The following is a 12,571-nucleotide window of genomic DNA, read 5'->3' on the forward strand; positions in this document are numbered from 1 at the left end:
CAAAACTAGTTTTGCACATGGATATTTTACCTTTGAGGAAGTCTTATCACTCTAAGACCCTTCTAGATCATTTGGGTAAGGGCTTAAAAGAGAGGCAGATGTTGGAGTTCTTTTCTTAGAAGGATTCTGGAATTTACCTGTCTCCTCTTTTATCTGTGTCTATAGGTATAAAATACTTTTACACCTTTCCAGTCTTCCTGGCTTTTATAATATGAGCATTTATTAGATATTTGCTATGTATAAGGTGAATATATATATTTAAGTCAACAAATCACAGAAAGAAGAAGGAAATGCACTGGTTTGGGAAACTGAACTCATCAGAGGCACATTTAGCAGGGTTAAGACCTGCCTTTCCAAAGACCATCTCTGTTTTGTTGCTTTCATGCGGACCTGAGTTCTCTCCAGATGATGGCTCTGGAGTTCACATAAAACTAAGGAATTTTTTTTTTTAATTCCCTTCATACCCCTCCCCACCATGAGTTAACATGGTGAATTATATATGAAAATCTGTGCACTTCTGTGGGATTTGTTAGCTACTATTGGTATTTGTGAACTCTTTAAATGGAAGATTCTCCCTTACAATTTAAACTGCTCCTGGGGTTATAGATATAAATATACTGGCAGCAATTTTGTCTGCCCATTTTTCTCTAGAATTCATAAGAAGGATAATTAATAATGTTAAAGTGTCACGTATAAATTCACATTACTTGTCTATATTTACAAACGTGACACAAGTAGTTGTAGAAGTAGTGGACATTTATTCATTCCACATTTATTGGACATTTCATTTGTATCGCATATGATACGGAATCTTTGTGTTTGTGAAAGTGATTTTGTTTAGTTTAGTAGGAGTTTTTATTTGTGAGAAGTTTTTTTTTTTCCTTTCCTTATGTTTCATTTTGAATGGTCTTAACATTCAAATCGTCTTCCTGGATAGCACTCTGAAATTGAGCAGTATTCCTCACAGAAAAAAATATATTGTACTTGACAGTGGGATCATATGATATTCCTTGAGAATTTCTCAGAGGAGTATTTCAGTTATTTTCAAATTGTCTTCACTTATAGAACTTCTTTTATAAACATTATAATACATAGTCATTCACAGTTTTCTGTCTTTATCTTACTCATTTACTCAGTCATCATTCATTTTCAGTTAATAAATATTTACTAAGCCTCTAACATATGTGTTGGTCTTCATAGATAAAGTAGACAGGAATATTTTTTCTCATGGGGTTTGCACTGTCTGTTGGGGAAGACAGATTAAACAAATAAGCATCTAAACAATAAATAAGTTGACAACTAGAGTAGGGAAAACAACAGTGTATTAAGAGAGAGGCAGCAACCCACTTTAGAGTGAGTATGAAGGGGAGGCCTCACTGGGTAAACCCCTTCAGCTGGATATCCAATGGGAGAAAAATTGTGTGGTTGGGTAGAGATTTGGGAGTACACTTGTATAAGTAACTTGAGGAGGGAAAGAGCTAGACTTTCTGAAGAATCAAAGAAGACCTGTGTAGCCCTTAAGAGTGAAGGTTAAAGTTGTGCCGGATGGGGTTTGCAATTTGGTGATTTCCATTTCCACTATGAAGTGTGGTTGCCCATGCGTTGAGGCACTGATTTTAGTAGCCACAAATATATGGTAGCATAAATATCAGAATGATTTACTTTAACTGTTTGGAAGATGAAGACATCAGTGTTACATTTGTGATCAATTTTTAAATACTTGCAAAGGAAGACAGACCAAGTAATTCTATTAATCTGATTGCTGATAGCGTATCTGGACAATTCTTGGTCTCAATATTTTCCTTTTTTTTTGTATATGCATACACAGACACACAAATACACACACCATGCACTTATTTAGCCATTGTTCTTGAAGGAACCCCTACTAACATTGCTTAATGAAGTGTTTTGAGAAGCACCATTAAAAACTAACAATATTTTCTATTAAAATTTGTATTTGTATGCCTCATACTCTTTAAAAAAGCAGGGTGGAGTCAGTTTCCACTTTTCGTTTATTGAGTTGTCTTGCAAAAGAAAACCCATAGTCTTTTTCAAGATCAGAGTCTTAATTTGCCAAAGTGAAACAAAAGACACATTTACCTATGGGTTGATGTATGTGTGCACAAGTCTGGTTGCTTCAGGGAGCCATGGGGACAGTGTGATCCTTAAACTAGTGATGTGAACTGAATATTGTAACTTAAATAAACTACATTTGTGACATGTGATTCCTTTTTTATTCCATTTTCCAAAGCTGTTACTTTATTATTTTATTTACTATTATTGAAGCAGATTCTTGATGCATTCATTTGCAAAGCTGATACCTCTGAAATTCAGCATGATGGTCCTAAGTGTTTTCTTGAGAATGTTTTGTTCTTTAAGACAATGTGACATTCTTTGTTGCTTGAGTATTTTGTTTCTCAAGTTTTCTCCATTTGTCTCAAAAGTAAACCGTGATAATGAAAGAAGTCAAATATTACTGACCGCATAAAAGACCAGATGCATTGCCCTTACCCTGGCTTACTCTGAGTTTTGTCCCGGAGCTGCATTGAGCAGGAAGCTGGCATTGGGCAAACCCACATGTCATCCACGGTGCTGTACCCCGACTTCTTACTGCTGTGCTCTGCAGGTGACTGCGGCTTTGTCTTGGACCCTAGCCTGGCTGGGGTTCTTCATCTCGCACTGAAGATCGTTAGTGCACAATTTTCAGATCTGCTTTCTTTCCCTATAACAAAATTTAAGTGTATTATTTTCCATTCCTTCCAAACTGTGATGTATTAGTAGTGGACTAATATAAAAAACTGGTTAAAAAGGATATGTTTCTGGGGCATCTATGCGGCTCAGTTGGTTGGACATCTGACCTCAGCTCAGGTCGTTATCTCACAGTTCATGAGTTCAAGCTCCACGTCAGGCTCCGTGCTGACAGCTCGGCACCTGGGCCTGCTTTGGATTCTATGTATCCCTCTCTCTCTGACCCTCCTTGGCTCATGCTCTGTCTCTGTCTCTCTCTCTCAAAAATAAAATAAACATTAAAAATTTTTTAAATGATATGTTTCTGAATCATGCTAATGCTTGCACCTTAATTAATTATTTATTGTTTTAAACCAAAGGAATAAACAATCCACTAAAATATTAGGAGTTGAACTTAGGTCCAAAATATATAACCATTTCATAGCTTTTTTCTCAGTTTACATGTCTAAGGCACCATTTTAGGTGAGAGATATTCCCTTTAAAAATGGTACTTTTCTATTACGCAATACTCTGACTGCCATGCCAGATTTCTCATCCGAGCCCAGTTATACCTCTGATTATCTGCCTGGCCTTTCCACTTGGACATCTCAAAGCCACTTCAAATTCAACATGCTCCAGAATGAACCAGGTTCTCTTCCATTGTTTTCTATCTCAGTGAAAGATATCACAACACATCGAGTGGGAATAAGCACCATGTTTCAAATTTATCCTTGAAACTCTTGCTACCCGATTCTCAAATTTCTTCTACCACAAAGCTCTTCCATCTATTTTCATCCACTACAATCCAGTCCTTGTCTGGGGACAGCATCTGTATCCAGGACTCCTGCTGTCATTGATTGCCCTGTCTCTCCTCATCTCATCCACTCAGTTTCACATAACCTTTTGCCTCACTGCATTCAAAGCGATATTTTGAGAAGTCAAACTTATCATCACATGAGAAGTTTTCCTTGTCTTCACCAATCTTAAGGTGAAGACCAAAACTGTTAATGTGATTTAAATGTCCTTACAAATTCTTTTCCCTGCTCACCTTTCCAGAGTCATATCCTGCCCCCCTCCTCACATTTTCATGTAACATTTGAAATAAAGTAATACATGGAAAAAAGCTATAGTTTGTAAAGAACAGTAAAAACCTGAACGACCATGAATCTACACCCATCTTAGGAATCACTGCATCTCCATATGTGTACTTCACTGTCTTACTCCTCCATCTCCTTGAAGTGATGTAACCATTATCCTTGAGGGTGTGTTTTTATAAATCTTTGTTCTAAAACAATAGAAAAAAATAGTATTATCAGAGAGAACGAGAGGAGAGAGAGAGACAGAGAGACAGAGAGACAGAGAGGAGAGAGACTGGTTTCCCTTACTCAAACAGAGATTTCCCTTGCCAACATGGCACCTGAAGCTTTGCTTGTAGAGCATTGAAGGTTTCCCCAAGAATCTTAGTCTGCTGTGTGGTCTGAGGGGAAAGCCTTTTTCAGATTCATCTGCTCACTTCACTGTCTACATTCTAGCTTAATTGACTATTTACAATTGTACCTTGAGGATCTCTTGCTTTTTTCCTTCTATCAACCTCCTCCCTTCATAGAGATTCTGCATATTTCATTGTTTGTGTGTTTGTTTTCAGGCCTCACCTCATCCCTATTAACCTTCACTCCTTATTTATCTCTCACTTCACCTCAAGCATTTCTTTCTTTTCTTTTTTTTTTTTTATGGAAGGCTTTTTTATTCTTCTTCCTATAGTAACCCCAAATCTAAGACAGTTATCCATGTTGTAAATCTCCCTAGCTCTGTGTTTACTTTCTTTAGATGGTGTTTCATTTTGTAATTGCACATCTGGTAGTATAAGTGATTACTGGTGTTTTCTCACATACCCAGTCACTAAACTAGGGGTTGCTGTAGCATTATAATATTTTTCGAGGATAGGCACAGACAACTGATACCTGAGTTGTGGGTGATAAGTATTTGGTGGGAAGAAAAGTGAGTGTATGAATGAGTAAGTGTAATACTACCTCAGCTTCAAGTCTCCTACAAAACAGAACGACCATTGTCTTCTTTTTATTTTCTTTCAAGATAAAGTATGAAGTGTAATTGTTTAAAGATTTTAAAATTATACACTTTTATGTGTCTGTATATACACTATCATCAAAATAAGTATTCTACCTTGTTGATCTTCCTTCTCCATTTCTTCCCTTTTAAATATATTTATTCCTCATATCCCTATGTGATTTAGAGTATAATGGACCTTGCTAATTTTGAGTTGATATCAGACCTCAGCAGGTACTTGTGAAGTAAAGGAATGAATTATTTACAAGACATGAGGCTGTCCTTCACATTTATTAAATTGGTTGTACAACAATCTAGCAATGAAGATAACTGAGCACTAGATAACCCATTTTCATGATTGAAACAAATGCCTTAGGTATACATTTCTCTTTTCTTCCCGTCATAATAAACAAAGACTCTGTCATCCCATGACTCATTATTGTTTCTTCTCTATTTGGTGAAGTCCAAAGAGATGTTCTGTGGTTATGGTTAGAAATTTATGGAAACCTGAAAAGTCCTGTTGTTCCATAAAGCTCAAAATAAACCATATGCTAGCCTATCCCACACTGCCCAGAGTCCTTTTTGGAAGTATGTCTAAGAGCTGAGAAAATGTAACAGAGATTTTTACCAAAGCTTACATAATTTTTACTTCTTTACACTTGGGCTTTTTCTGAGCATTTCTGAAATGTGACATTTCCCACATATTTAGACATAGTGAATTAAAAAAAAATGCTTCTAATTGAACCTTATCAAATATTTGCCTTTGAAATGGAAAAGCTAATGGTGTGGAGTGTTTTTAATATACAGTGATTCCTTTTGTCTTTCAAACGCCCTACAAATTCTTCAGTGATTCCAATTTTATTCATGATTGAATTCACTCTCAGTGATAAATTAAATACTTGAATGACACATGTTAACCTAGAAAGATGGCAGAACATAGTGGGCAAGAGGTATGGGGTAAGGTGTGTGCAAACATTTGGAACAACTGTATTGAATAGATAAGTTCCCTACCTATCAGGATCGAAGCATGATTTAGACCCTATCAGTTTCCTTGATCACCTGATTGTAATTTTCATATCCAGAGATGATAAAATCATAACTGGTAGCTATGTGTCACCATCCTAAGCCATCATGTAGGTGTTTTTAATAATCTTAGTATTTCTTTTCAAACAGAAATTAAAAATTATTTAAGGTAACCATTTTTAAAAAATAATTACAAAATGTAATTATTGAGAATTAATTAGTGTTGCCATTGGAGTATATCTGTCATCATGAAGAGAAATTACTTAGTAATAAATGTGGTTAAGAAGAACTCAAAGTTTATATACTGATACCATGTTGGCAAATTGTTAGCTTTTCATTTACATGACAGATCAGGCTTAGTATGATGTTAATACTAGTAATTAAAAGAGAGAGTAGCATTGTTAGTGCTTGTTGATTTACTTCTTTCTTGTACTTTAATGATTACTGATGTATCAGGGTCATTTTTGAAAGGTATAAAGTGTTTTACCTTTGTTTTTACATATATCTATTAATATTTTCACAATATAATGAAATGCCTTATATACCTTAAACGGCTGAGGCCTTTGGTCAAATCTCTTCTTAAAAATGGGTATCTGTAAGGTCAGGGGCTGTATTTAATTATATTATTCCTTGTGTAAATAACTGTATAATTTATGCATTTTTGACATTATTTTGGGGGCAGAAATATTGCCCTTGCTCAAGTAAGGAAATCTCACAAAAAATTCACCAAACTTGCCCAATGTGTGGTCAGTTTCTTGGGATGGATACAAGTGTGAACTTCAACTTGTTCTTTGGTCTTTGGGTACCTCCAGCACACACTGGAGAGAGCTGTTGAACATGCTGTTGCAGATGCTGTTGAAACCAAAACTTGTCATGTTAGACAATAACAGATGCAACTAATGATTAATAATAGAAAGACATTTTCAAATATCCCCAAATATTGATTCACTTGAAATGTGAATAATAGAAAGAATAACAGATGCAACTAACAGATTAATAATAGAAAGAAAATTTCAAATATCCCAAAATATTGATTCACTTGAAATGTTAGAAGTACTGATCTGGATTAACATTAAAATGGACAATTGTGTGAGCTATTTCCTTCTTGTAGATGCTAGAATTTTGTTTATAAGAATGGCTTATGGTTAACATTTTGAATGGGAAAGGATGTATATTGACAGTTATATATACTGGGCATCAGATGTCTGTTGTCTGCTTGCAGTGCCTCAAGTGGTTTATTCCTGGCTTCTGTGGAGTTATGAGGGTGGCTTTACTGAATGCTTTTACTCAGTTTTTGTCTTTATAGGCACTGACTTTTTGTAGACACATATATGCCTTGGGATTCCTTTTTACTATTGTCCTGTGAGACTGGCAAAAGAAGTGTTAGGTAGATATGGTTTTGTATAGAACAGGCTTCTATGACTAGTGTTCCGTCTTGGGTGCTATAAAAATAACTGACTCTTACAGTCGAAGCCTAAAAGGAAACAGGTAGAAATTCTGTAATATATCCTACTTGCTTCTTTGCTTATTGATTTCTGGGAATGTGTGTTGACTGGATGCGGAAGTTTGAGGTCTCTTAAAGTAATGAATTGGAAAGCAACTGAAACAGAGAAGTAAGGGCAGAGATTAAAGAAGCAGCAATAATGGAATAAGGTGGACTAGTGTGGGAAATGCATATCCGTCCAGATAGCACACTGGTGAGTAGGATAAAGCCAGGTGGCAGTGATGCTCTCTGTGCTACAGATGCCAGAGAAAGATGGAGGGAACTGTCAAATCCTGTGTGTTTACTTTCCCTCTTCTCCTCTCACCCTCCTTTTTTTTTCCCACCTCACTACTTTCTGTGTTCATTCTCCCTCTCATCCATCACCTCTTTCTTTATTGCATATCCCCCCATTTCATCAAAGATCTCAGTCCCCCAGTCATCTTTCCTTTCTAATGGCATTCCCAGTCTTTTCCTTTCCACTGATGAGTAATTTGACGTGTAAACTTGCTGCCGTGTTTCTCTGTAGTTCTGTCTCTTCCATGCCATCGCAGCGTTGCTACCTTATTACCATCTCTTTACAGCAAGTTTTTTAGAAGAATATTACAACATTGTAGACTCAAAAATTTTATAGTTAATAATGTCCTTTCTGAAGAGTGAGCCAAACATCATACCTGAAATCTGTTTGTTTTGTTAGCAAAGTTAACATTTCTTCTTTCATTTTGTTCACTTCACATTTGGCTGTAATTAGGTGGATACAAAATGACATTGTACATCAACAATTTTGTGAGAATCAAATGGATCACCGCTTACCAGAAAATCAAAAAGAGCATTGATTAAACAATTGAATGACTCTTTACTGGCTACCTGGTATTGGATTCCTTAGAAGCAGATCCTAATGTAAGGATTTATATAAAAAGGATTTATTAAGAAAGTGAGAAATCAGTTAAGGAGTGATAAGCAGGAAAGGACAGGTGAGGGAAGGCGAAGAAGAGTTGTGTGATCTTAGGCAAAATCTCTTCAAGGATAGCTCTAGTTTAAACTTTCATGGGAGCCCTTTAGTATGAATTATGCCTCTGTTCCAACCCAACTCAAATGAGCTGGATATCATAGGTATATACTTGTCAACTATTGACGAAGGGCCACAGGATTGGAGGGTGTGGGAGGTGAGAGAACTCTTGTAGGTGCTATTTTTGGAAGCAAAATCACACTGAGTGTGTAAGGCAGTATGGATTGTAATGTGCACAGATCTTGTTGGAAAAATTGTGTGATGGAGTTGGGTAATTTCCTTTCCTTTCCAACCTACCACTTATGCCACTATTCTCCCTTCCATTCTTAAAATATTTTTTTAAATTTTTGTTTATTTATTTGTGTGTTTTTGGTTATAGCCAACCTCACGAATTATAGAAGGGAGGAATATTTAATAGCGCTCTTGGTAGTTGTGGACATTCTTTTTGCTATTACACTAAAAATCATCAAATGGTGTTTTCATAAAGATTAGTTACAATGTGGAATCTGAAAACATGTTGATGAACTTTTTGAATTTTGTTACTTTAAAATCCATTGATCTATCTTGCACTTTGGATGAATAGTTTACCCATGTGTAATATTGTAACATCAGGCATTGGTCGTTTGGAAAATATTGATCCACTGAGTTTTATAGATTCTCCAGATGTTGGTGCATTTTATTATACAGCATAAATAAATCCCATTTGTTGATATCACCACTGATCTCATCAAAGAAAATGATAATGTGAACTGGTTCTGCTTATATAAGCCATTATAAATGTTTTGAACTTCTAATTTTTGCTTGAAGCCTTTACTGTGACCATTGGTGATGAATACTGTCAGTGAATACAGATTCACTTTATTTTAGCAAAAATGTCTGCCCAAAGCCCACGTTTGAATAATTGCAGTTTGTCTGTCAGTTGTCCCTTCAAGTAAAAATTCTGTTCCATGAAAAAAGTGGCGAGTTCAGCTTGCAACTAAAACAATCACACAGGTGCTGCTTCTTAAAAAACAACCCTTGTAGTTTAGTATGGGGCAAGTACTCTTTGTGTATTTGCCATTCAACCACAAAGAATATAACAATGAATTGAACTCAGGAGTTGAGATATAACAGAATTAAGATTTTTTTTAATGCCACTTCATCAATGACGTTCTTGAGTTAAACTGGCTGCTTGTTGTTTTGTTAACGCATGTGCATGGCAGTGAAGAGTACAAGGATGACTAATACAGTTTGGTGCCATGGCCCTGATTTATTCTAAAGTAATAACAATTCTCCCATCAGTGCTTTCATACCATCTGTGCAAATATCCATACAGCAAAGAAAGCAATTAACATCTTAGTGTTATTATGGAAATAATTTCACCCTCACAGATTCCGGAAAGGTTCTCAGGGACCTTACGAGTCCATGCGCTCCCTCAAAGGAAGAACCACTGCTTTAAGGGAAGCAACAGTTCTTGGCATTCTTCATCTTGTAACCTCCATCAGCTAATGTCTACTGTGATTTTCGCACACAAATTTCAATTACTATCCAAATTAGTCCCTGAGCAATTTTGAAGTAAAATACTTTAGACACCTTTCTTCAACTTCCTTGAATAATCCCACTCTGAGCAAGAGTTTCTTCCTAAAATATCATTAACAGTTGTTTATATTCTCAAGGAAATTTTCCTTTAACAGATATACTTACTCATGCACAAGCCACAACTTGTTGAAGTTACCAATTTAACTACTCTTATCTCTTTGTTTCTGAGAGTTTTATTGTATTTATTTTGCCAGTACATTTTTTAGTTCCAAGAGAATCAGAATGATGGCAATCGCCCTTTGTGGGTTTTGAATGGTTTCTCATTCACAAAGCACTTCCACATGCATCATCTCTTCCCTGCTCACACCATTCCTGTGAGGCTGGCAGGGCATTGTCATTTTCTCCACATGAGTAATCCCAGGTTGCAAGAGGGGATGTGGGTTGCCTAAGGCCACAAGGAGTGAGTGATAAATTAGAACCGAGATGCTCAGTTTTCTATCTCTAGCTTCCTCCAATGTAGAGCACTATTGCTTTTCTTGTAACAATTTAAAAGGCATTTCATACTGTTCTCCCTAGTCTAGGCAGCACATTTCTCTTATCATTTCCTATCACATGATGCCTGCATAGGCTGTTGACTTAGATAAAAAAAATACCATGCAACTGAAGGAACGGCAGCAACCCATTGGAGCTGTGGGCTCAGTGAAGGCCTTATACTGCTCAGAATTCTGCTATAAACATGAAGGTTAATACCTTTTTAACCTTAATAAATATCAGCCAGCCCAGGTACAAAATTTTCAGCTGCAAGGAGAGCTGCAGGAAACAATTTAAATAAGCCCTACAGTCAATATGAAGCAAAGCAATACAGAGAATGGGTTGTGCTGGGTAATTAAGCATGTTACAAAGTAAAGTTGACTGACTGATCTATAATCATATGCTGGGATTAATAATACAAAAGGCTGAAGTACATGGTGAGAATTAATGAAAAAAGGTTTTGAGGAGTTTACAATAGCAAGGAGTGTTTGCATATTGTAAAAATTAATTAAACATTAGTTTATTATATTTCTTTGTGGTATTCCTTTTTGGCCAGGAGGGTTGAACTGAGCTTCCTAGAGTTTACTTTGCTTAATTAGAATGAAAACAAAATTGTTAGGTAGCATTTTTGAAACACTGCAAATGATAAGAATAACTATCCATGTAGCTACCATCCAGTAGCATATTTTATCATCTTGCTATATATTTGCAGTTTTCCTTAGATAAAATCTTTTAAGACAATTGAAGCTTCGTGTGTGCCTCTCCTGAGGCTTTACTGGTCTCTCATTAGAATTAATTATTATTCTGAATTTATTTTCAGTTTTCATAATGCTTGTTTTTCTGTTCGGCACATATATTAATAAATGTACAGTGCTTTTTCATATTTTAATACTTTATGAAATTTGGTATCATTTTGCAGCAGTTCTTTTTCCCCTCAGTGTTGTGTTTGAGTTTGCCCATATCAACATGGGATCTAGATATCAGTGCGTAGTGTCTGTTATTGCCTACGCCATAATTCATGTATATATTCTACTATTAATGGCGATTTAGATCGTTTCTCACAGCAAGAATCAGAAGACATGTCATAACAGACATTATTATGTTTACCTCTTTGTGTGCATGGAAGCTGTGTGCCTGCAAGTATACTTTGTTTAGTGTTGAGAACGACAGGGGTACATCTGAGGTATATATATGCTTATTCACCTGTACGTGTTACTGCCAACTGTTTTTCAGTTTGAAATATGTGCTTTTATTTTTTATCTTAACGTCATTTTTTAATTTAAAATTTTTTAATTTTTTTTTTTTGTTTTATTTCTGAGAGACAAAGAGACAGAGCATGAGCAGGGGAAGAGCAGAGAGAGAAGGTGACACAGAATCCGAAGCAGGCTTCAGGCTCTGAGCGCTCAGCACAGAGCCCTGATGAGTAGCTCGAACTCACGAACTGCAAAATCATGACCTGAGCGGAAGTCAGCCGCTTAACTGACTGGGCCACCCAGGCACCCCAAGCCATTTTTAAATTAAAGAAAACTTTTAACAATAGAATAGCATTTACCCAGATTTTTGAAGTGTAACGTTTTGTTTAAATTTTAACATTTTGTCTGCTATTGTGTATGTAAACTATATTTTGCCCACTAGAACCATTTGAAAACTGGTTGCATTGATCATACCTCTTTGCTTTTTAGTACTTCACTGTGTCTTTCCTAGGACCAGGAACATTTCCCCCCCCCCAGAGTAGGATGATATGTTATATTTAGCTGTCATGTCCCTTAAGACTTTTTTTAATCTGGAAAATTCTTCAGCCTTTCTTTGTCTTTTATGACATTGACATTCTAAAGAATCAAGGAAATTATTTTATAAAGTTTTCCTTAGTTTGTGTACCCAGTGCTTTCTCATGGCTAGATTCAGATTATGCATTTTTGACTGTACTGGACATTAGTCATGAAGTGATCCTGTCCTTCTCAAAGAATTGTTCCTTATTGTTGACATTATTTTGATTATTTGGGTAATGAAATTTGAAATTAATAGGTATTTGTAGAGAAATACCTTGATATGTTACTAATACCCTGTTTATACCCCCTTAGATTTAGTATCTGTTGATGATGGTTGCCTGAATCACCTTTTACTATTATAGTTGCAAAAATGTGATTTTCTAGCTTCATCATTCCTTTGTTCTTTCTATATTAAGTGATACCATTCTTTAGTAGAACCTGAAGAAATAC

The 12,571-nt window shown here is 35.9% G+C and overlaps 1 protein-coding gene across 2 annotated transcripts in view; it reads left to right on the top strand.

The window, feature by feature from the left end:
• The window catches only part of IMMP2L (inner mitochondrial membrane peptidase subunit 2), an 848,590-nt gene that overhangs the window by 297,791 nt on the left and 538,228 nt on the right, over positions 1 to 12,571 (top strand). The gene's annotated exons all lie outside the window — the stretch shown is intronic.

The sequence above is a fragment of the Suricata suricatta genome, chromosome 2 (assembly GCF_006229205.1).
Source record: "Suricata suricatta isolate VVHF042 chromosome 2, meerkat_22Aug2017_6uvM2_HiC, whole genome shotgun sequence".
In the NCBI taxonomy this organism is placed as follows: Eukaryota; Metazoa; Chordata; class Mammalia; order Carnivora; family Herpestidae; genus Suricata; species Suricata suricatta.